Source organism: Aquila chrysaetos, unplaced genomic scaffold, assembly GCF_900496995.4.
Source record: "Aquila chrysaetos chrysaetos unplaced genomic scaffold, bAquChr1.4, whole genome shotgun sequence".
Taxonomy (NCBI): domain Eukaryota; kingdom Metazoa; phylum Chordata; class Aves; order Accipitriformes; family Accipitridae; genus Aquila; species Aquila chrysaetos.
Window position 1 is genome coordinate 737,195 of NW_024470382.1, and position 25,218 is coordinate 762,412.

Genomic DNA, 25,218 nt, shown 5'->3' on the forward strand with positions numbered 1-25,218 from the left:
TAGTCTGGAGTAAAGGACGCTGAGGGGAGACCTTATCGCTCTCTACAACTACCTGAAGGGGGTTGTACAGGAGGTGGGTGCTGGTCTCTTCTGTCAGGTGGCTGGAGATAGGACGAGAGGAAATGGCCTCAAGTTGCGGCAAGGGAGGCTTAGGTTGGAGATTAGGAAAAATTTCTTTACTGAGAGGGTTGTCAAACATTGGAATAGGCTGCCCAGGGAAGTGGTTGAGTCACCATCCCTGGAGGTATTCAGAAAGCGAGTGGACGGGGGTACTTCAGGACATGGTTTAGTGGGCATGGTTGATGGTTGGACTCGATGATCTTGAAGGTCTTTTCCAACCTAAATGATTCTATGATTCTTCCACACTTGTGTAGAACCAGGAGATGCCATAGTGTGCCGATTCAGTAATGCCCTGGCAGCGGGGCTGCGCTGGGGAGGCCTGGCGGAAGGGGTGGTCCGACAGGGCTGTGAGGTCACAGAGCCCCGCTTTGACATGCTGTGCTGTGCCAGCTGCGGGCAACGCTGCGGCAGCAGTGGCAGCAGCGGCAGCAGCATGGTGCGAGCCTGGGGGGCCGTGGTCCTCGCCTGCCTCCTCGTGCTGGCCCTGCAAGCCTGGGACGCCCAGGCTGCTCCAAGGCGAGCGCAGGGAGCAGGTAGGCAGGGGGGCAGGGGGCCAGCACCCAGCTCCGAGCAGGGCAGCGTGGCATCCACCGCACCTCAGCGGGGCAGCAGTGGGGCCGGGGCTAGGGCTGGGTCCGGGAGAGCAGCTGGGTCAGGCTGAGCGAGCCAGGCAGACACCCTGTGGGGAGGCATAGAGGGGCTGCAGCTGCTTCGGGGGCGTTTTCTGGGTGAGCAGGGGAGCTGGGAGCGGCGGTGCGGGGTAAGAAACCCAGCGCTGAGTCCCTGCGGGACCCTCCCTGCCGCCCAGCCCAGTCTGCCCCCAGTATGTGTGTTGGGCTGGGGGTGGCGAGTAAGTGGTGCTGCAGGAGCCAGGCGACAGCCCGTGGCAGCGCTTCTCCCCGGGCTGGCTGCAGCCGTGCCCAGGGCCGTGGGTCTGGCCTTCAGCCTCGGGGACGTCCCGGAGGGGCGTGCTCAGGACTCGTCCGCTTGGGAAAATGGGAGCATTCCTGCTCCCCTTGGATGACCCGCAGGTCCCCAGCCCGGAGGAACACGCAGGGGTAGCGCTGGCGCAGCCTTTCACAGGCTCTTGTCCCCAAGAAGCGTGGGCGATCACTTTTTCCTCCAGTTTGTTGGTGTTGGCTTCCTCAGCCAGTTTAACAGAGTGATTCGATGGAATTTGTTACAATGAAATCTGTGACTTAAAGATTCGAAAATGGCAAGGATCGCCCGAAACTTGCAGCAGGGTTGCACACAGGTGGAGGTTAAATCAAATCACACATGTGCACAGACGGAGAATTCCTGAGGTTGGGGGGGAATCCCAGAGGTAAGAAGTATTCAGTCTTCATTTGTTACTGGCCTTTTGTATTTTTTAATATTTGGTTTGTTATCTGTTAATGTTTTGTTGTGGTAGTTCAGCCTTCCAATGGCCAGCAGGCTCTTCTCTGTAAGAATCGTGAATGATCATTTTTTCCTCCGGGGCTACACGCTCCCACTTTAGTGTGGGCTTCCTTTTGTGTGTGTGAGAGGTCTGGTGAGAAGGCCCTGAGAGGCCGTATGTTTGTCCATCTGGTCCTTGAGGGGTGTTGCACATGGGCTGGAGACAGAGGTTTGAAAGCTGCCAGGTCCCAGCCAGGTCCCTCTGCAGCTTTGGACATCTCAGCCCGCGTCTGGGTCCCGTGTTGTTGCCTGACCCCCTTCCAGTCACTGCGGGTCACTAAGGAAGAGGTAGATCACAACATGCGATGGGAACGTTTTTCATCTCTGCTTGGTTACAGCTGTCCGTGGAGACAGGGGCTACTTGACTTCTCAACTTGAGCCTGTCCGTGAGCCTTGGGGTGATCCCACAGGTAAGGCCCTTCAGTGAATGAGCATTTACATTTTAATTTTCTGTTCCTGTGAAATTTAGCTTACTACTCTCTTGTCTGATGCTCAGGCAGGCAGAAGAGCAGAGAGGGAATGGGTCTGGCTCAGTGATGTGCCCCGGGGCGCTCTGCCTTGCTAAGCTGTCTTTGCCAGCCTCTCTGCCCCTGCAGTGCTTCTAGGGCTGGCCGCAAGGCCAGTGGGCATGTCGGGGTTGAGCTTGGAGCTGGTGTGAGCTCCAGGGAGTCCTTTCTCCTGACAGTTCCATGCCTGGTTAGTGGCCACTGCAGGCGCCCGGTAAATGTTTGCAAGATTCTCCTGAGTGGAAGGGAGAGGGGAGTGCTCTGGAGTAATCCTGTGTTTGAATTGCATTCACTGTCATTCAGATCTGAAGAAGTATGTTGGAAGTATTTCACGGGAGCTGCTCTGTCCTATGTTCATTTACAGATGTGGCTGCAGGCGATGGTTATCCAGCTTCCTGGCTGGGTTTCAGGGCTGACCCACAGGCAGGTCGCATGGGTACGTCATGGCTTTTCACTTCTTTGAGAGCTGCCAGCTCAAAGTCCCAATGTCAGCCAGGTGCCTCTGCAGGTGTGAGCATACAGACCTGCATGTGCGTGCCGTGTCATGACGTGATCCCCTTGCATGTTCTGCTACTCAGTTATGACGATGTAGATCAGAACACGTGATGGTAACTTCTCGTGGGTGTTTGGTTGCAGACGTGGCCAGACAGAGGGCTTTTCCAGCTCCTTGGCTGAATCCTGGGCTGAATCCCAGCTGGCATCCCAGGGGTGAGTAGTCAGTCTTTATTGACTTGACAGAATAAGCACTCATTTTCAATATTTTATTCATGTGACTTTTACCTTCATAATTCCTGTTAATGTCCTCAAAGACGAAAGTATAAAGCTAAAATAGGGAACTATTCCCAAAAGATATCTGCAGTTCCAAAGGAAATCCTGAAAGACTTGGAGAAAGCAGCACCTGGTTAATGTATTTCACTCTGTTAACCGTACAGCTTGGGAAGCTGAGGTTTTAGATTCATGTGTGGACGTGCTGTAGCCTGCACAGCAGGAAGGGATCAGTCAGAGCCTCGCTGCAATGGCACTCGATTTCATGCCTTGCCTGGGCCGATGAGCCACAGAGATGATCCAGCACAGCGTCTGCTACCCGTTGTGGTTCTGGCTGAGTCCCAGAGGCAGCTGCTGCCCCAGTTGTACCATTACTGGTCAGAGCTGCTTTGTGCAGATGCTGGTATCCAGATGTCAGGAACCAGTGTGTGCTGAATTTCTGTTCAGCTCATGCACAGCCCAGTTTGCGGCTGGGCAAGTTCAAGGCAGGAATGACGTCCCAAGAAGTCTTGGCTGCCCTTTCCTAATGTTGGAAGTCAGGTGCAGATGCTGATTCTGCAGGCATTTGTTTGTGATTGACGTTCAGCCTGCAGACTGATAGCTGTGGTAGGATGACTGTGACTGTTGGTGCTGCTCCCGGAGCATGTGAGGCACATGCGGAGGAGCTAATTGCTCATGAGCCATGAGAGGGCCAGCACCCTGCCAGTCGCTGGAGGGGAGAGGGCCCTTGGCTTGTGGAGATGATGCGCAAGCAGATTTCGGTCGCTGGGACCAGCAGGCTTTGCCTGGGCTGCAGGCAGGATTGATCCTCCAGCCGGGTTTGGAGCAGCCCAGGCTTCACAGCCTGGTCCAGCCCCTTTGCTCTCCCTGATGTCTGAGGACTTTCGGTGACACCTTGGGGTCAGGGGTGGGTTGCAGCCGGACACCCAGCTTGAGGCCGGACACCTCCCTTGAAGGCGGCCTTAAGTGGATCGTTCAGTTAATTCAGTCTTGGGTGGTTTAGCTCTCCATTTCTAGTTGTGTTTCAGAAAACTTGGCTGTGGTTTTCCTCTTGTTTTGGGGGACTTCACTGCCGCTTGTGAAAGTGCCCAGAACATGGTTGCAAGAGCTTGGGGGTCAGTCCACCGTGTGTGTCTGTTCCCCTTCCCGTGTGCTGGAGTTGTCACGGTGGGATGTGCTTCTCAGAAGGCCTCTTTCGCCAGCTGAGCTGGCTGCGGCTTTTTCCCATCCTCTTTGAAGGAAGCAATTTAGCATCATCTTGCAGTTTGCCAAAAATGCAGTACATGTAATGTGAACAAGAAGATCACACGTGCAATTTCCTGTTTCCCAGCAGGTCAGGTTTTGCTGTCTGTATTGGTAGAGTGAAAAGTGTCATGTGCTTAATTTTTTCTCTGTGAACGTCACATTCTTTGGACTAGATGCACTCCCCAAAGCCCAGGCTTTGTTTCTAAGCTTTATTAATGTATTTGGAGAGTATCGCCTCGTGAAGGTATCGTCTTCCTGATGAGGAACGGTTGCTTCTAATTGTCCCGCTTTCTTTCTACAGAGACCAACCGTGAGAGTGTGCAGAAGGAGGCCTTTCAGAAGGGAAGCAGGCACACCGTGCCAGTCTCCAATGAAGAAAGAGAGGCAATGCAAGAGACTGGCATGCCAGGTAATTGCTGTCCCGTGGTCATCCAGTGTCACCAGTCAGAATCACTGTGTGCCTGCAGGCTCTTCCCCCGGAGCCCGCTCTTGCATGTCATGTCAGCAGCCAAACCTGGAAGTGTTAGTGCAGAGAAGGTGTTGTCAAAGAAGCCAGGAGTGGCTCTCTGAGGACGACTGTCGTCTCTGGTGTGTGGAGGTTATTGCCAGCAGCGTGCCAGAGAGATGCTCTTAGACCTCTCTGGACGTGGTTAGAGATTGCTCACCTCCTGCCGCACCCAGTTCCCAGGAATTTAGGAACTTTGCCCTTTTGGGCGTGAGGTCATTTGGGGGCTACAACCCAGCCCTGCGCCACGCTCTCCCGGGGCCAGCCTTCCCGCAACGTGTGCATCGGGGCTGGGGGTGACAAGCAGGTGGCACTGCAGGAGCGAGGCAATACCCCGTGGGCTGGATCCCATCTTTCAGCCTCTGGGACGTCCTGAAGGGGAGTGCTCAGGAGATGTCCGCTTGGGAAAACAGGAGCATTTCTGCTCTACCCCTGCAGTGCTGTTCGTTGGTTGACCCGCAGGTCCCCAGCACACAGCCCTGGCCTGCAGCCCAGAGGAACAGAGAGGTAGTGCTGGTGCAACTGCTCGCTGGCACGTGGGTTCTTCTCCCCGAGAAGTTTAAGCGATCCTTCTTGTCCTCTGGCGCTAAGACACCAGAGCCAGAGGCACCAACCACTGAAAAACAAATCTCTTGGGCATGTGAAGCACACTGTGAGGCTATCCATAGCGCAGAGCACAGTAATGTGTGGCGTTGTCTTTTCTCCTGCAGGGGCAGATGCTGGGAGAAGGTCTGAGGCTGCTGGTCACGAATTGCTGCGCAAGTACTATATGCCAGTGACCGCAGTAGCCTTGGCTGTGGTGCTGTCTGGGCTAGTTGGATCTTGCGTAGTCATTTCACGGCTGAGGAAGAGAGACCCGTGAGTTGGCTTTTCCCCAGAGTTAGTTATTGCTGCAGTTGGCAATGGGGTATTTGCAGTTAGAGTATCCTGGAGTGCCAAGGCAGCTGCTGGCAGTACTCTGCTGAGATTTCTGCTGTAAGATTTTTTTACCTGGCCTCTTAATTCATATCAATGAGTAGTCTTTTCTGAAACCCATTTCTACAGAAGGAGCCAGGGAGATGAAGCAGCACTGGGACAAGCTGATACTGACTCTGCCTGGAAAAGTGAAGATCCAACTAGAGATAAAGGCAAAGCAGAGTCAGGAGAAGGAGCAAGAAAAGTTGAGGTTGCTCAAGAAAATGGGACTTTCAACAACAGCTCCAGCCCATCACCATGGCCTTTTGTGGCAGAGCTCACGCAGCTGTACAGGAGCGCGAGCGCAGACCCCTCACCTCTGCCCGCTTGTCCCAGCTGCTCTTTCACCGACGATACCTCTTCACTGGACACTTCGATTTCTCTCGACTCACCTCAGCCTAACCCCTTCTGGTGTCCCTGTCACCAGTTCAACAGGGATACTGTACCTCAGAAGATGAGTCTTTTTAGAGTAAATAAAAAAACCATTTTGGCCAAAAGCAGTGCGTCCTTGGCTGTTTTGGCCGTTTCCGTCGGGGTATAACGCACAGAGCTGGGACCAGTGCTGGATCTGTGAGAGAAGCTGTCAGAGACCTGCGCTCCAGTGAGGGACCCCTTTGTCCCAGCATCAGCCTGGTTTCCCAGCTGGGGCTGTAAGAAGGCTTTCACCCACCAGAATGGGGGCGTGCTGGTGGGACGCGAGATGCGAAGGGTTGTCCTTGAGCTGACTGGGGATGCTGCCCTGAATGAGGATGGACTGGGCAGAGAGGGAAGGGGGTGCTGGAAAGGATGGCCGACCAGCGCTGAGCATGTCAAGGAGGGCTGATGGGGTGGCAGAGGCTGGGGGGCTGGAGCAGCGTTCCCCACCCCAGACCTTGGAGATGATAAATGAGCGGAAAGCTGGAGTGGGGCTGGGTGGGAGAAGGAGTGGAAGGAATGTGGTATTGGTAACCAGGCTGGCATTAAAAATGGAACAGAGTATAACGAAATATTGATAATACTGTAAAAAGAAATGGGTTAAGCTTTGCAGACTGTCACCAAAGGGGAGGAACACCTTTGGAGTACATCTAAAGTCACGCTGGCCAAATACAGCGGATCCCGTTAAGGATGACGTGGAGGCCTGACCTCGCTGGAGGTGATCCAGGGTGAGACCATTGGAGCTCTCTGGGACTTCAGCGGGCTGTGTGACCCAGTGTCTCCACCTGAGCTGGGAAGCCTCTCAGGGTAGATTTTGTGAGGACTGAGAGATCGTCTTTTGATGATTTCATGAGGGCTTAAAGCCTTGAACAAGGATTTTGACCCGAAAACGGGGCTTTGGGCCCTACAAATAGGTGTTTGGACACTCAAAATGAGGCCTTGGACATGAAGGAAATGGGGCTTTGAGCCCTAAGTAAGTGAGGCGTTTGTACCCTAACATGAGGGTTGGGACCCTAGCATGGAGTCTTTCAACCCTGGAATCAAGGATTTGGACCCTAGAAAGGAGGCTTTGGGACCTAAACCTGAGGCTTTGAGCCCTAAAAGGGGGTTCTGGACCCTCCAAATGAGGGTTTGGACACTCCAGATGTGGCTTGCACCCTAAAAATGCCTGTCTGGACCCTAAAAAGAGGCTTCGGACCCTGAACATGAGACTATGCAAACTAAAACTAAGCCTTTGCACCCTGAAAATGAGGGGTGTGGAGCCTAAAATGAGCATTTGGTAGGCAAAATGAAGACTTGGACCCTAGAAATGCGGCTTTGGACTCTACAAATGAGGCTTTGGACCTTCAAAATCAGACTTTGGGGCATAAAAATGATGCTGTGGGCCCTAGAAATGCATCTTTGAACCTTAAAAGCGTGAACCCTGGAACTTTGGACCCTCCAAATAAGGGTTTGGACACTGCAGATGTGGCTAGGACCCTAAAAATGCCTGTCTGCATACTAAAAAAGCAGCTTTGGACCCTGAAAAAAAGGCATTTTTGGAGCCTGATGTGAGGCTTTGGAAGGCTAAGACTTTAGAAAGTAAACAATGAGGCTTTGGACCCTAGAAATGCAGCTTTGGACTCTATAAAGAGGCTTTGGACCATCAAAATCAGACTTTGGGCTTAAAAATGATGTTCTGGACCCTTTAAAATGAGCCGTTGAACCTTAAAAGCGTGAACCCTGGAACTTTAGGAATGAGGCTTTGGACCCTGACAGGGAGGGTTTGGACCCTAAAACTGAAACTTTGGGCCTGGAAAAAAGGCTGTGGGTACTAAAAGATGGGCTTGGGCCCTAAAACCAAGGACTGGGGCCCGAAAACTGGGCTTTGGGGCCTAGAAATGGGTCTTTGGACGCTCAAAATGAGGCCTTGGACATGAAGGAAACGAGGCTTTGAGCCCCAGGTGAGGAGTCTGTAGCCTAAAATGAGGGTTGGGACCCTAGCATGGAGTCTTTCAACCCCGGAATCAAAGCTTTGGACCCTAGAAATGAGGCTTTGGGACCTAAACCTGAGGCGTTGAGCCCTAAAAGGGGGTTCTGGACCCTCCAAATGAGGGTTTGGACACTCCAGATGCAGCTTGGACCCTAAAAATGCCTGTCTGGAATCTAAACCTGATGCTTTGGACCCTGAATATGAGACTGTTGAAAATAAAACTGAGCCTTTACACTCTAAAAATGAGGGGTTGGTTGCCTAAAATGAGGCTTTGGAAAGTAAACACGAGGCTCTGGACCCTAGAAATGCAGGCTTTGGACTCTACAAATGAGGCTTTGGACCTTCCAAATCAGACTTTGGGGCTTAAAAATGATGCTCTGGACCCTTTAAAATGAGCCGTTGAACCTTAAAAGCGTAAACCCTCGAACTTAGGAATGACACTTTGGACCCTGAAAAGGAGGGTTTGGACCCTAAAACTGAAACTTTGGGCCTGGAAAAAAGGCTGTGGGTACTAAACAACAGGCTTGGACCCTAAATACGAGGATTTTAGTCCTCAACTGGGGCACTGGACCCTTACCATGAGGCTTTAGACGTGAAGGAAATATGCAGTTTTGCAGCCTAGAATGAGGCCTCGATAGCAGACTTTGGGCCTTCCAAATGATGGTCTGCGCCCTTGAAATGAGTCTTTGAACCTTTACGAAGCCTGTGATGGAATTACTCCTTCATTGTTTATAATGTTGAGCAGATGCATGGATTAGTAATGTTTCATAGTATTAATTCAGCAGGCTCTCAGTCACTTACTGAGGACCTGTGACGGGTAAGGGGTCTCTCTTCCTTGGGTACGGATCTGAAACCTTGAGAGGTGTCCCTGCTCGAGGGGACAGTCGCTGGGCGTGCAGTCCAGCTGCACTTCAGGGAGAGCTCGACGTGGGCACAACCTGATGAGCCAAGTGGCTGGCTGCTAGCCAAGAGCCGAGACAGGCTGGATGTCTTCATTTCCTCTCCGGTATCTTGTTCTGTACTTTGGTTATCTTGCACTTCTTTTTGGGTGTCGAAACCACCTTTCGAAGTCTTTTCCGAGACACCTTCGCTCCCTCGCCTGTGAGCCAGGGGCTTTCCAGCTTGCAAGTTCACCCCCAGGACGCCAAGGAGCCTGTCGCTCCTCAGTCACCCCGCACCAAAGCACGGCTAGGGGTCAAGTGTATCCATCCCACCCGTGCCGGTGAAGGACCGTTGTGAACAATTAAAAAAGTCGGCGCTCTTTCGCAGCTTCCCGTCCCCGCAGAGCTTTCCCTCCCCTCAGGGCTTTCCCGCCTCTCTGCCGCCTCCCGAGAGCGGCGCTGGGATTGGGCAGTGCAGGCCCAGCTCTGATTGGCGGCGCTTCCCGCGGCAGCAGCCGATTGGCTGTCGCTCTGCCGGCCGGGGAGGGCTCTGGGCTGCAGGGGGGAGCGCTCCGGGGCGGGGCGGGGGGGGGGCGGTTGTCATGGCAGCGGCGCGGCCCAGCCCCTGCCGCGGCCTGCGCTGTCAGGCGCTGGTGGCGGGGGGCTCGGGGCCTGCCCTCCCGAGCAGCACCGCGAGTTAAGGCTGGGCAGTGTCAGGGAAATTCCCTTCCCGAGCGATCCTGTCGGCCAGTCTTCACAGTAGGAGAGCGTATGAACTTTGTGGCTGTAGCTGTTAGTTCAGCGTAGGGGCTGCAGGGTAATGAGGTACTGGAATGTGGCCGCAGGCTCTGGGGTTGCTTATGCCGAAGGAAAACAAACAAAAGGCAGGATGCGAGCTGCAATCCAGCTTGCTTAGAAGAAGGAGCACTACCTGCGCCTAGCGTCAGGCTTCAGACCGCGTCAGGATGGCTTTGTCCCCTCAGAGCAAGTAGTGAGGCTTTAAAAACGAGGCTTGGGGCCCTAAAAATTAGGGTTTGGACCCCAGAAAGGAGGCTTTCAGTCCTCAAAAATAATGAACGTTTGGGCCCTACAATGAGGCTTTCAGCCCTTCCAATTAGGCTTTAGGCCTGAAAGAGTTAGACCCCCAAATGAATATCTGGACCATAAAAATGAGTATTTGGACACCCAACGTGCGGCTTTGGCCCTTAGAAATGCGTCCTTGTACGCCCCGAATAACCCTTTGGACCCTGAACCTGAGGATTTGCTTTTTAAGTGGGGGCTTACACCCTACAAATGAGCATTTGGGCTGTCAAAATGAGGCTTGAGACCCTTAAAATGAGGAGAGGGATCCTACAAATGAGGCTTTGGGCCCTACAAATGAGACATGCAGGGAGAAATTGTGGCTTTCAAGATGAGGCTTTGGACCCTAAAAACTAAGATTTGGACCCTAGAAGTGAGGCTTAGAACCCTAAAAATGAGGCATTGGACCCCGAAAATGAGACTTTGGAACCTCAAAATTTGGGACTAGAAACAAAAGACAAGAATTTGGACAATAAAATGAGATTTTGGACTCTAAAAGATAAAGATCGGGGTCTTATAAATGAGGCTGTGGAGCCTCCAAATAAAGCTTTGGACCCTAAACCCAGTCCTTCGTTCCCTAACAAGAGGGTTTAGACCCTACAAATCAGTATTTGGCCACTCAAAATGAGGCTTTGGACTGGGAAATCAGGTTGTGTCCTATAATAAGGATTTGAACCCCATAAATGCAGCTATGGATCCTAACAATGAGGGGTTGGGCCATATAAATGGGAACGTTGACTCTCATCATCCCAGTAAACTAAAACTGAGGCTTTGGGCTCTAAAAATGAGGCTTGGTACCCTAAAATGAGGGCGAAGGCCCTACCAATGAAGCTTTGGATTCTAAAAATGAAGGTTTTGATCCGAAACTGACTCTTTGAGCCTTAAAAATGAGGCTGTGGACAAAGAATGCCCCAAGCCTGTCAGTGTTTAAGAGGCATTTGGACAATGCCCTCATTAACATGCTTTAACTTTGTCAGCCCTGAATTGGTCAGGCAGTTGGACTAGATGATTGTCGTAGGTCCCTTGCAACTGAAATAGTCTATGCTGTTCTATTCTAAAAAAACGAGGCTATGGGAGCTAAACTGAGGGTTTGGACCCTAAAAATGAAGCTTTGGACATTCAAAATCAGACTTGGGGCATTAAAAGTGATGCTTTGGGCCCTTAAAAAGTCTTTGCACCTTTGAAGCGGGGTTCGGAACTTACAGATGCGTGTTTGTATCATAAAAATGAGGTTTTGGACCTTAAAAATGACTTTCTGGACCCCCAAAAGGAGGCTTTGGGCCCTAAAAATGAGGCTTGCATCTTGAAAATGAGTGTTTGGATCTTAAAAATGAGTCTTTAGAGACTAAAACGAGGCTTTGGACCCTGAAAGTAATGATTTAGGCTGTAAATTGAGGCTTTGGGGCCCTTAAGTAGGTTTTTGTGCATTTAAGATGCAGCTTTGGGCTCTCAAAAGGAGGCTTTGTACCCTAAACATGAGGGTTGGGCCTCAGAAATGATGATTTGGGCCTTAAAAAGGAGGGCTTTTTTACCCAAAGTGTGCACAGACCTTGTAGCCCAAGGGGCAAGACTTGGATGGTATTCATACCTCAACCAGGCATGTCCTTGAGCAGCCTGATGGGCCCTGCTGTGAGCATGGGGTTGGGCTAGAAACTGCTTGATGTCCTGATTTGACGAGCTCAGCTGGGCAGGGTGACACTACAGACTCCCCGGTGAGACACATCTCACCCCAACACTGAGCTCCTCGTTCTGGGTAGATCTCTCAAGTTTGGCACTTCAACAAGATATTCAAATTCCCAGCCTGGCACCCTCAGATCTCTTGCAAACGGTGCAGAAAGATCTGCCCCTGCAAAGTGAAATTCAGCTTTACAGACACTCATCACACTGTTCCCCTCAGGAACAACCTTCACTCAAGGTCAGGCTTGAATTTTTAGGGACCCTTGCCCCAGATGCTGGAGGGGGTCCTAAGCAGAAGCTTCCTGTAAGGACGGTTTGGTTCCTGGGTTGAATAGGATGGATTTGTGCAAAGAGGAAAATGCCAGGAAACAGGAGGCTACGTGATGAGTGCCATAGTGCTGGGACTGGAGCTGGACCTTCTGTCAGTGTGCTTGGCCCATGGGATGGCCACATGGGGCACCTACTTGGAGGATTTCCTAAGTAGAGATATAAATAGGATATAAATTGGGTAAATTGGGAGTCAAGAGCCCTGAGTGGAAGTAGAAAGTCCAGCCCAGCAGAGCTGGGCTCAGCCTTGCTCTCTTTCCTTCCCTGGTCCCTTATGGCCCTGGGTGAAAGCTCGAGTGGCCTCCACTGCCCCTGCCATAGGTGCCCTCCATGCCTCCCGAGCTGCACTCGCATCTTCTCCTTTCCCCTCCAGGGACTTTCAGTTCTTCACAACATTGCTCCAAGTGTCTGGTTGCCCTCCCTTGCCCCAGAAAGCAGGTTCCTTTCCATAGCGGCCATGGAAAAGGTCCCTTGGATGGAAGAGGTCCTGAAAGAAGGTCCCTCAGATGGCCCCGCTTCCAGGACCATGCTGGGCTGGTCTCAGAGCCATGGCCAACTGTAAAACCCTTCTGCCCCATTCCAGTGAAGGACCATTGCGAACAATTAAAAAAGTCAACACTCTTTTGCAACCTCTCCTTTGTGTTCTTACTCATCTCTCTCCCAAGCTCCTTGTGTCCCAAAGACAGATGGGTTTCTTGAAAAGAAGAGAGACCTCTAAAACAGTACTGCACGTTTTGGGAGCTCTTTGCCCACAGGAATGGCTTCAGGTCAGGACACTGAGGACAGGGCAGCTGTTTCTCTCCCTCTGTTTGCCCCTTCTCTGCAGCCTCTCCAGCAGCAGTGGTTTGCTCCCAAGCTGTGCCAGATGCACCCAAAAAGCCTTTCTTTTCCCACCGGGGATGTGAAGGAGCAATGAGCTGGGAAGAAACAGTCCCCTCTCCGGCCCAGAGCAGCCTTGTGGTTAGTTAGACCTTCCAAACATGGCCAAATAACATGCCCTTGTGTGTTTCCTGAGAAAAGAGAACGCCACTGGAAAATGAGTACCGCGCCCCAGGTGATGGAAAAGCCCAAGGTGGCAATTTAGCCATGACATCAGTTACATCTAAGGGCTCTTTGAAGAGTCCCCACTGTCCCTCTAAATGTGCATTTCTAGAAGGAAGCGGCACCCCAGAACACAGATTCAAATCACGTACCTGTTTTGCCACTTCAGGTGGTGCTCCCTCTGCTCCGGGCACTCCAAGCTCTGGTCATTCTGGCTTGGGTCACTCCATCCTGGGTAGCCGTGATCTTCTCTTCTGGTAGTAGCATCGCATTGACGCCTCGTCCACTGGTGGCATCAGAAAAGAGGTGTCGTAGAGGGGCACCTCGAGTGGGCTGGTCTCAGGGCTTGATGGCGAAAGTATGGCTATTCGGGGTGGTGGAGGCAGGGTCTGGACTCCGCAACTGCTGGAAGGTCTTTCCTTTGGCCATCTTCAGCTCTCCACCTTCAAGGGCATCTTTCTTCTCTCCTTTTCCCTTTCCCCTGCACCTCGGAGGTTTTGCTGCCTGTGCTCGGCCCAGCTCTGATGCTCGGCCTTTGGGTGCGGGTTTGCCCTTGGGTTGGCCGGTCTTACGCTGCTTTTTGGCAAAGGAGGCTCCTGGGATCTCTGGCAGCCGCCTGGAAGGACACAACAGGAGGAGTCTGCCTGAGGGCACGGTGGGTTTGGGGCTGCATCCTGCCAGCAAGCCGTACACCTGTTTGCGCAGCCTCTGGCAGCTCAGCTCAGGAGAGGAAACCCCTGAGCTGAGACCCTCGGCTGACACACGGCTGTCCCCGTGCACAGCTCAGGAGGCCATGCTGGGGGTCTCCTGAATGGCTGGAGAGGAACCAGCCCTGTGAAATGGGGAGCTCCCGGCAGCCTCATCCCATGCCTCCAGGCGCTGCCTTCACCACTGTCGGGCAGCGATGAACGGCAAGTGTTTGGGTCTGCACAATGGGCTCTTGCCGGGTCAGAAAATGACCCTGTGCAGCACCAGCCCTGAACCTCCAGACTCACCTGACCCGCAAGTTGTTCCTCATCTCCATCACCGCCTTATCCCAGAGCTGCTCACATTCGTTATTAGTCAAGCTTGAATTAGCAGGCAAGGGCGGTTCAGGAAATCTCGCTGGAAGCGGGAGGGAGAGATCTCGTCAGAAGAGCACTGTTGTGACGCTGCCGGCCCCACTGATACACAGGGGTGCTCAGGCCTCTTCCCAAAACACCCGAGTGGGCTGTTCTGCTTCCCTCACAGCTGCCAGAGGCCTCATGCCCTCCTCAACACTAGCTCTTTCCCAGCCCCCTCATTTCCATGGTGTAATACGGTTTTGCAACCACACCATTGGCGCCAGATTTGGAAAAGAGGAGCAGGTGCTGTTGAGGTGACAGTCTCTTTTGGAGATCTAATTCCTCGGGGGTGGGTGGGGAGGGGGGGACAGGGTCTTGGATCGCATCCTCCCACCACACCCTTGGGTGCATCCCACCCCAGGGCTCTGTTTTGGTGAAGCCAACGAGTTGTCAGGATAAAAAGCTGTGCCAAGCTGGTGTGAAGCTTTGGTGCAAGTCAGAGCCTTTTGACTGTCATCACCGGGGACTTTCTCATCAGATCACAGAAGGTGGTTGCCCGCGCTATGGAAACAAGCCAGGAGCTGCTTTACCTTCCGTGTCTTGCCCGAGAGGTGGCAAACCCTCTTTTTTCTTCCCCTTGTCCTCAGCAGGGACATTTCTCAAGGCCTTCAGAGGGTCCCTGGGTGTTGGTTTGGTCACAAGCTCCAGTTCAAACCTGGAGACAAAGAGATGACACCAGCATGACCCACGGCACCAGCAGCCCTTGCCGCTTGCCGCGATCACCTGCTCACTGGCAGATTTTGGCACTGTTGTAGAGGCCGTTGTTTTCTCAAGTCAACTCTCCCCCGTCCCTGAGGGCTGTCCTAGGAAATGGGGTCACCTGCCAAATAAGTCCAGGTCACCTAAACTCCTCTACCTGTGCCATCAAGTCTGCCTACAGGCTGGGGATATGCATGATTGTCACTGCCTGTGTCTCCCTGGGAGGACACCCATGGTCATAAGGAGCAAATGCTACCAAACTGCAGCTGAGCAGCCGCGTCAGCTGGAAACATACTCACTCAGGAAAGATGATAACACGGCCAGAGAGAGTCAAGGAAGCAATGGATGCCACCCGGGACACCACCATTTTGAGCAGCTGGGGGACCTGCAACAGATGAGCATGAAGGTGGCGGGAAATCCTCAATGTGGCCGAGGCACTCAATTTGGGAGGAGTCCAAGGCAGCGAGAGATGTTGAGACCGTAGCTCTCACTGGTCACGACTGGCTGGCCACGTCCTGGCGGGCCACATGCAAGCAGTGCTGGGGCACTGCAGTGGGACTGCCCGAGCAGTGGGGAGACCAAAAGGCTCACCTTGAATGCAGCCTTTTCTAGGTTCCTCTTCCCAGACATCCTTTCCAGGAAGTCAAAGTAGAATCTCATTTGCACACTCCTGCCTTCGATGAGGAGCACCCCCACGTCCCTCAGGACAAGGGCAACGTTCTCCCCCTTCCCCAGGCACTGAGACAGGAGGGACGTGACGCCTAGGATGCAGCCCTCCACTTTTCGCCGGGACACAGAGGCATCCATGGCCACCTTGGCATATTTCATAGGCTCCAGCACCTTACTGCCTGGAAAAACACACAAGAGGGACAGAGGCGCTCACCCAGTGGCCGTTCCACAGCCATTTCCCAAGGGCTGCTTATTGCAGTCATCGCCCAGAAAGGCCCCATTTTTGGACCTGCTCCGCAGAGGGGGCAGTTTGCTTTCAGAAAAGGGATGCGATATCCCCTTTCACCCCGACCGTGCAGGCAGCCAGGGTTTAATCCGCCATCTTACCAGGAAGGTTGTCTTTATCGTCCATGAGATTGTGCACAGTTGCAAGGTTCCTGGCCAGGCGAAACACCGGCCTCTGGATAATCACAATCTCATTCCCAACCTGTGTCCGTGTGGGGACCACATCGAAGGAGCCAAGGGTGGGAATTCGGACCCTCTGTGAGTGGAAGAGAAGGGAAGAGCTGAAGGGTGAGGACTGGCTGGAGGGAAGAGCGGGGGGTGGCCCTGTTTAGGCCGGACCCTGCCAGCTCCCGCTGTTCAGAGGCACGAGCCAGGGCAGTGGGGAGAGCTTTGAGGAAGAGATGCTGAGTCCTCTCCCTCTCCTTTCCCCTCTAAAAGAACAGTGCTGGAGTCAGGGCAGAAGCAGCCCGAGGGCATCCAGGGGTCTCCAGTGACCAGGATCAGCCCTGTGGTACAATACCACCTACCACAGGTGATACCACCCTTGCACGAGCCCTGTTTGTCCCTCAGTGTGGGCTTTTGGGGGGGGTGTCCTGCCTGCTGAGGAGGGGAAGAGTAACTGCAGGCCATGCCCCAGGGCCATGGGGACTCCCCACTTCTCTGGGTGGATGAGGAGGATGCGGGTGTCGCCCCACCTTGTGCAGCAGGAGCTGTTCTTGAACGTAGCCGGCCACTGCATCCCAGACAGAGGTTTGCTCTGGAAAGCAAAGGAAGATCAGGTCCTGCTCTGCATTTGCTGGCCCTCAACCCTCCAGCATCCCCTGAGCTGCGGCACATTGGCAGATGTGAAGTGTCATTGCTGTCCCCAGCCCCAGATGGAGACACCCCTGAGGTGGCTGCTGTGCTGAGTCTCGCCTACACAATGCTACAGCTGTTGGTCCTGACAATGCTCCTGCGGTGGCTGTGGCTGCCTGTACCTTTGGCGGTGGCGCTGGGCATCATGAAGGCGTGCTCCATCCCATCCCAGAAGTCCATCTTGGTCCGCCTCACGCTGGTGGGTTGCTCCTTAGGGGCGACAGCCATGTAGGAGCTCATCCCTGCGTTCATCCTATGGATGCTCCTCCAGGGTGCAGGACCCACTGTGGCCCACTTTTGTACTCCTGTGCAGGCGTGTCAGAGACCCAGTGTGACACCACGGTGACATAGCCACTGCTGACTCTGCTGCCCACTGTGACATACAAGTGACCTGCTGCCCACTGTGACACGGTCTCAAGTGACCTGCTGCCTGCTCTGACATCCATCACCTTCTGCCTGCCGTGACATTGCCACCACTATAACTGTTCGCTCAGCTCCTGCTCAGGTTTTGGCTGGACACGCAACTCACACTGAGGCCTGACACGTGCTGGGAGCAGGGCCATTAGGTCAAAGCGTGGGTAAGACATTCGCAAGACACGATAGACAAGACAGGGTGATGGCTGTTCTGCAGCCCTTAAGACCTGCAGCTCACTGTCTCCGGTGGCCTTCGCCGCCTGTATTTTTGCCTAGTAACTGTCTGGCAGTTTCTTCAATATCCACTAACTTCCAGACATGGTATAGCTGGGAGGTAGAAATACGTCAGCTTGCCCAAAAAGCTATTGAAGTGGAGCCAACAGCAGCCGGGCTGTTGGGGCTGACGTGCTTCCCAGTGCGATACAGGGGACACCCACACCATGACGGAGGAGGAAGGATGAGCACTCTCACCATTGCCTCAGGAACTACTTTGCTCATAAGCGCATGAGTTGGAAGTGAGGAGTCAGAGAACGTGGGAGTGAGACGTGTCGTGAATTACTGAGTTAGTGACTCCAGGTGTCAGACTAGTCTGTGCTAGTGGGATTGAGCCCTTCTTTGATGTGTTTGGTTTTTTTCCAATGAGCTTCATAAAGTAAAGTTTCATTTACAGAGTACATTGGCCTGCAAATTTAAGAGATCCAAATGGACCGTAACATTGCATTGGTATCAGAAGCGGGATCTCTCTCAGACGGATTTTGTTGGAGGCACAAGGTGCTTTCGCCATGCCAACTGAGGCATTCATTTAAGGGTGAGTGTAGAGATACTGCGTGTCTGTAGATGCATGTCATGATGCAGGAAGAAAATCTGGACAGTGAGCAGCCACAACTGGGAGATAAATTTGAGAAGGGGGAGTGGCAAAACCCCCCAAGTGGGATTTATCCTGGGTTGAGAGCCACTGCATGAATACTGGTAGTATTTGGCATGAGTTTGACAGATGGCAGCTTTCTTGTCAGTTAAGGAAGGGAAAAGGAAAAGATGCGGTGTGTTGGCTACTGGAGAGGTGTCTTAGAGCAGCAATGGATACGATTGATGAGTTGAAGGGGGAGGATGTATGACCGAAAGAAGAAAACAAGTGTCGTGGTTTAACCCCAGCCAGCAACTGAACACCACACAGCTGCTCACTCACTGCCCCCCCACCCAGTGGGATGGGGGAGAAAATCGGGAAAAGAAGTAAAACTCGTGGGTTGAGAGAAGAACGGTTTCATAGAACAGAAAAGAAGAAACTAATAATGATAATGATAACACTAATAAAATGACAACAGTAATAATAAAAGGATTGGAATGTACAGATGATGGGCAGTGCAATTGCTCACCACCCGCCAATCGACACCCAGTTAGTCCCTGAGCGGCGATTCCCCCCCGCCCCCACTCCCCCCAGTTTATATACTAGATGATAGGAGGAGGAGCATGGCATCTGACTGCTGCAGTGCCGGAAAGGAAGAGGAATCCAGGAATTGAGGAAGCATCAAAACTTCCCCCAGCAGGGACCAAGCTGCACAAAGGGCACCAGCAGCCCACCCTGTCCCTCCTCCCAGTGCTGCCCCTGGCCAGGAAGAGCTCAGAGAGACCTTCCAGAGACTCGGACAGCTCTGCCGGCTGGCCTGCCTGCCCACAGGTCCCTCGAGGAAGAGCTTTAATCCGTGTTCAGCTTCTGGGATTGCCTTGCAGAAACAACACTCGTTTGGACCCAGCAGGCAGAAAAGCCAAAGCCAGAATTAAAAACACTCGTTGGCCTTGCCTGTGGAATTTATGGGGTGTTTCCTTTCTCTGTAGGTTTTGCGGCAATTGGTGGAAATACCCAGTCCGAGAAGTTTACATTGTGGGATTTTGAAAGCAGTGTGTTTGCATGTGCCCATCTTGCAATCTCTTCTTTTTAAAGCTGGAGTTAAAGTCACTCGAATGGAAGTGGGCTGGATGAGCCGACAGCGAGCGGGACTGCAACGGGCTGAACGGCCGGGCCCTGAGGGTGCTGCTCAGTGGCACCAAGTCTAGTGTGAGGCCAGGAGCTAGCGGCGCCTCCCGGGGGTCAGTACCGGGTCCGATCCTGTTTAACATCTTCCTTAACTAATGGTCTGGGTGATGGGCAGAGTGCACCCTCAGCAAGTTGGCAGATGACACCAGGCTGGGAGGAGAGGCGCTTCAGCCAGGGGGTCGTGCTGCCATCCCGAGGGGCCTGGGCAGGCTGGACAGATGGGCTGACAGGGACCTCACGCAGTTCAGCAAGGGGGAGTGCAAAGGGTGCTGTGCAGGTGACGAGCACCGGCACAGGCTGCCCAGGGAGCCTGTGGAGTCTCCATCCTTGGAGATGTTCCACAGCCCTCTGGACATGGTCATGGACAACCGGCTGCAGGCAGCCCTGCTTGAGCAGGGGGCTGGGACCAGGTGACTTCACCCTCCAGGTGACCTCCTGGCCAGCCTCAAGTAGCCTGTGTTTCCGTGAAATGGGCACCTAGAAGAGGATCCAGCCACCACCGCTGTCACCCTCAGGTGGCCATCGACAGCCCCACCAGGAGCTGTCCCACCACATCATCCCAAGTAGGTGACGGGTCAGGAGCAGGCCCCTGGCTTCTGATGTCATAGGTGGCTGAGTAGGTGACTGGGCAGGAAGATGCACCTGGCTTGTTCAGGTGCTTGTGATGTCACTGGTGGCTGAGTAGTTGATTGGGTATGAATGGACACCTGGCTTGTGTAGGTGCTTGTGATGTCACATGTTCCTAAGTAGGTGATAAGACAGGATCAGCGAACTGGGTCGTGCAGCTGCTGGTGAGGTCATACGTGCCTGAGTCGGTGATAGGGCAGTAGCTGGCCAAAATCTCATTTTTACTTTCCAAAGTCCTAGTTTTGGCACCCAAAGCCTCTTTTTAGGCTTCAAAGCCTCAGATTTAGGGTCCAAAAGCTCAGGTTTAGTGGCAAAGTTGTATTTTTAGAGTCCAAAGCTGCATTTTTATCTCCAAAGCCTCATTTTCAGGGTCCAGCATGTGGTTTGGAGGGTCCAAGTCACATCTTGAGTGTCCAAATGCTCATTTTTATGGTCCAAACCCCTCTTGAAGAGCTCAAAGCCTCATTTTTAGGTCCAAAGCTTTGATTCTAGGGTCAAAAGCCTCATTTTTATGGTCCAAACCCTCACTTTTAGGGCAGAAAGCCTCTTTGTAGGCTCCAAAGCTACATTTATAGTCGTCACACCTCATTTTCACTTTCCAAAGCCACATTTTTGTGTCCAAAGCCTCATCTCCAGGCTCCAAAGGCTCAGTTTGAGGATCCAGGTAGTCATTTTTAGGGTCCAAGCCACATCTTGAGTGTCCAAACCCTCATTTTTATGGTTAGTACCCCTCTTTTAGCTCCCAAAGCCTTAAGTTTAGAGTCCAAAGCTTTGATTCTAGGGTTGAAAGCTTCGTTTTTATGGTCCAAACCCCCATTTACAAGTTCCAAGCCCTGCTTGTACACTCCAAAAGCTCATTTTAAGGACCCAAAGCATCATGTTTAAGGGCCAAAGTCTGATTTTGAATGTCCAAAGCCTCATTTATAGAGTCCAAAGCCTTATTTATAGGGTCCAAAGGCTCAGTTTCAGGAACCATAGCCTTATTTTTAGGATCCAGTCTGCAAGTTGGAGGGCCCAAAGCCTTATTTTAGGGTTGAAACTCGTCATTTAGGGCACAAAGCCTCATTTGTTATAAGTCCAAAGGCTCATTTTGAGGGTCCAGAGATCGATTTTTAGGGTGCAAAGCCTTATTTTTTGGTACCAAAGCATGATTTGAGGGCACCAAACCTAACTTCAGGGTTCAAAACCTCATTTGCATTTCCAAAGCCCCATTTTTAGGGCCCAAAGACTCATTCTTAAGGCCAAACCCCTCATTTCAAGGGTCTAAACTCACATTTTGAGGGTCCAAACTCTCATTTATACAGACGAATCCCCTCTTTTACAGCTCTAAGCCTCCACTGGAGTGCCCAAAGCCCTGTATTTGGGATCAAAGCTTCATTTCTGGGGACTATAGAGGAACCAAGAGGTTCCCCTCCTTTTCAGGGTCCAAAGCATCATTTGTAGCACCTAGCCCATCATTTTTAGTGCCCAGAGGCTCATTTTGAGGGCCCAAAGCCTCATTTGTCTTGTCCAAACCCACCTTTTATGACCCATAGCCTTTTCTCAGGGCACACAGTTTCATGTGGGGGGTCCCAACCTCCACTTTTGGAGCAGAAAGCCTATTTTTAGGGTCCAAAGCCTCATGTATAGTATACAAAGCCTCATTTTTCCTTTCCAAAGCCTCATTTTCAGGCTCCAGCTGCACATTTTGAGGGTCCAAACTGCATCTTGAGTGTCCGAGCCCTCATTTTTGTGGTCCAAACCCCTCTTCTAGGGCTCAAAGCTTCATTTTTAGGGTCCAAAGCTTCGATTCTAGCTTTGAAAGCCTCCATTTCAGGGTCCAAACCCTCCTTTTTATGGTCAGCCGTCCCATGCCCAGCTCCCTGCCTGCTGACACCACAGGCCTCCACGTGCCCCCGTGCCCCGACACGAAGTTCAGCCCAGAACTGGTGAATTCCTGGGTTTGCTGCCATTACGACCCAGACAATTGTGCTACTGCTCCATATTTATTGCTGTGCTCTTATTCAGCAATAAACGGTCAACCCCTGAAGCTGTCCATCGGGAGCGTCTCATCGCACCCCGCAGCCTGTACCCTGCTGGGGCCACCTCAACCTCTTGTAGGAGGATCGGGGCCATGCGCTTGCAGGGTGGGCGGACAGTTTCAGTTCCTCTGGGTCCCGGAGGGCACTGGGCTGGTCCCACAACAGCCGGCTGGGTGAGTAGGAAAGCCACTGGGGCCTTGCTGGGGGCGGGCGGGCCGGGTGGCTGGCCAGGCTCGCGCGGGCCCATCCCTCGGTGCTCCACGGCAGGCGGGCCGGTTTTCCAGGCACAGGCGGTGGCTGTTGGCGTCGGGTCCGGCTCTCGGGGGTGCTTTGGTGGGAGGTCCAGTTGTCTGGGCGTGAGGGGTAGCTGCTGGTGTCCGGCCAGGCTTGCGAAGCTGCGGCGAGGCGCCTGTGGAGAGAAGAGGCTGCTGAGGCCCCAGTGCGGCTGTGGTGCCGGGCGGGTGCGAGGGTGCGGGGCAGCGCTGGGTGCACTGTGGGGTGCGGGCACCCGGCTGCACGTGGGAGCTGTGGGCACGGAGAGCTCCGTGCAGAAAACGGGACGCCCCGCACCCCTCGGCTGGGGCTCTGCTCGCCTGCCCATGGCTTGTCTCCTCTCGGCCCTGACCATCCTGACCGGCCGGCTCTACACGTGCCAGGAAGGAGACCTGACCCTGCAGACCGAGGGGACCAAAGCTGGGCATGGTAGGGAGATGGCACTCTTGCGGGTCTCACTTTCTATGGCCATGTCATCCCTTGCTGGTTTTACTTTCTGACCTTGCTCTGCCTACGTCTGTCGCTGGGTCTGCTCTTGTCCAGGCAGGGTCACTTTTAACTAACAATTCCCACAGGAAGAAGGCGTTTCAGAAAAGAATGCCCATCAATTGAGAGGTCAGTTGAAACATGATACAGTAGAAACCAACTCAGTCGAGCCTGGCCAGTAAATAACTCAGCACTCCAGAATACCTTACCTCTAAATGCTTCATGTCTAATACATCTCAGCCAGCTAATACACAAGTTTGGCAAAAAACACTCCCAACAACTCACCGTCTTCTCTTCCTCCACAGACGGACCACGCAACACAAGACCATGCCAAGCAGCACGGAGACCAAGACCACCGTGGCACCTTCTATGCCGTACTTCTGGAAATCCTTAGCGTCTGCGGCATTTGCATTTCTCTTGCCATCCACACCTGGAGGAAAAATTCTGCACGTTAGTGGGTCCTGCGCACTACTGGTGATCTCACAGGAGGTCTGACATTGCCAGGAAATGTTCTTTCTCACTTTGTTAGCATCTCCGAACGAGTGAACATCCTGGGGCTGCAACATTTCCTTGGTTTCAGCAGAAACAAAGGAACCTTGCAAAGCCATTGCAAGTCAATGCACTCTGGAGCCTCTCTTTCTCCTCTCAGCTTTGCTTACACTCTGGGATGGCCGTAATCCAGTTTTCCCAGTGTCATGGCTTTGCTCCCCCTTCTCGGCCACCTTCACATTTGTGCGCAATTTCTTTTCCGCTCGCCCACGTTCACTCTCCGAGGCTCGCTAGTGCTGCTGCCTGGAGGCTCTCGCTGACCCGTTGGGACAAGCTGTCCCACTGAACAGAACTCAGGAGGCCAGATGGAGAGCACGTGGGGGAGCGCAGCTCTTTGACCAATCGCTCCTTTGAGCCACACCGACAAAAACCATCCCTGCCTCAGGGAGTGCCACCCGCAGCTCTCCCCCCCAGCCCAGCACCCACACCCCTGAGGGGATGGAGTCAGGCCCTCTCAGGAGACACCTGAACCTCGCTCTCCCCCTTTGCCTTTTCTCCAGCACGGGCACCGCTTGCACACCCCCTGGTTTTCAGGACTTGTCTCCCACTTATGGCTCCCTGCAAGACTGCTCAGTACCTGGATTCTTTTGAAAAACATCATACATCCCGGCGTGGTGAGCTTCCCCGGGGCTGCCCAGCACTGCTAAGAATCAGAGAAAGGTAAAGCCTCAGCGTGGCTCAGGCACAGAGGATGCGGAAGGATGGTGCAGGTTCCCTCTAAGCCCGTGCTGGATCTGCAAGTCAGTGCATCCCTTTGGCCCTCAGTTCACGGGAGGGATCCCTCTCTGTTGTGCCTAGGGCCTCCAGGGACTCACGGCAAGCTCTGGGATGCAGGGACTGGGGGAGGTACATTCAATCAAGAGTCACATTTCCCATCATCTGCTGAGCGTGGTTCAGATGGCCTCATTACCAAAACAGCAGAGTTCTGAAATTCCTGTGAATGGGGTGCGGTGGGCGGTGAACATCTCACCGCGTCCAGAGAGGGTTACCGGCATCTCTGGCACGCTTATGGCGATAACCTCCACACCCCAGAGATGACCGTCATCCTCAGAGAGCCGTGCCTGGCTTCTTTTCGAACACTTGCTCTGTACTAACAATTTGGCTGCTGACAGGATGTGCAGTAGGAGGCACCAGGGGAAGAGCCTGCAGACACCCAGTGATTTTGATTCACGACACGGGATGATGGAGGGACAGCAATTACCTGGCACGCCTGTTGATTGAATTACCCCTGTTTTTTCATCAGAGACTGGCACTGTGGGACCGTGTCCTTCCTCAAGCGCCTCCTCCTCCACAGTCTCACAGTCCGTCTCTTTAGAAAGAAAGTTGGTCAGTTTAATTAGAAGGAACCGCTCCTCGTCAGGAAGACGACATCTTCAGGAGGCAAAATACATTAATAATGCTTAAGAAGCAAAGCCTGGGCATTTGGGGCTGCACCTCGTCACTAGTCGAAACAATGTGTCATTCATGGAGAAAAATGAACGAGCTAGACATTTTCCGGTTTCCCAGTAGACAGCCCAACCTGACCTGCTGAGAGACTAGGAGGATTGCATGTCATCCTCTTGTTCGCACTGAGAGCATTTTTGGCAAACTGCAAGATGATGGTAAATTACTTCCTTCAGAGAGGACAGGAAGATGCTGCAGCCAGTTCAGCTGGGGAAAGGGCCCTTCGGAGAAGCACGTCCCCCCATGCCAACTCCAGCACACGGGAAGAGGAACAGACACACACGGTGGACTGACCCCTCAGCTCTTGCAACCATGTTCTGGGCACTTTCACAAGTGGCAGTGAAGGGCCCACAGTCCCCTTGTATTGACAAGAGGAAAACCACAGCCAAGTCACCTAAAACACAACTAGAAACAGACGGCTAAACCACCCGAGACTGAATTCACAGCCCTTCATTTTAGCTGCCTTCAAGTGAGGTGTCCAGCCTCAAGCTGGGTGTCCAGCTTCCACCTCTCCTTGACCCCAAGGTGTCACCGAGAGTCCTCAAATGTCAAGAAGAACAACAGGGCTGGAGCAGGCTGTGAAGCTGGGGCTGCTTCGATCCTGGCCAGGGCATGCCTGCAGCCCCAGCAAAGTCTGCCGGTCTCCCAAGCTGCCTGCCCATCCTCTCCGCCGCCCAAGGGCACTCTCCCCTCCGGCGACCGGCAGCAAGGCCTGAGCAGCGCCAGTCCCTGCCAGCTGGATACCAATGTCTGCCCAGAACAGCTCCGGCTAGTAATAGTACAACTGGGGCAGCAGCTGTCCCTGGGGCTCAGCTTGAACCACAACTGCCCTCTGGAC

At 53.2% G+C, this 25,218-nt stretch overlaps 1 protein-coding gene across 1 annotated transcript in view; it reads left to right on the top strand.

Moving 5' to 3' along the window:
* The first annotated feature begins 1,454 nt into the window (after positions 1–1,454).
* LOC115337785 overlaps positions 1,455–25,218 on the top strand; it is a 49,054-nt gene continuing 25,290 nt past the window's right edge. Inside the window, exons 1-5 of the mRNA XM_030006185.2 lie at positions 1,455–1,967; positions 2,428–2,499; positions 2,700–2,771; positions 4,375–4,482; positions 5,289–5,340. The gene's annotated coding sequence lies outside the window, so the exon portion shown is untranslated. The remainder of the gene's footprint in view (positions 1,968–2,427; positions 2,500–2,699; positions 2,772–4,374; positions 4,483–5,288; positions 5,341–25,218) is intronic.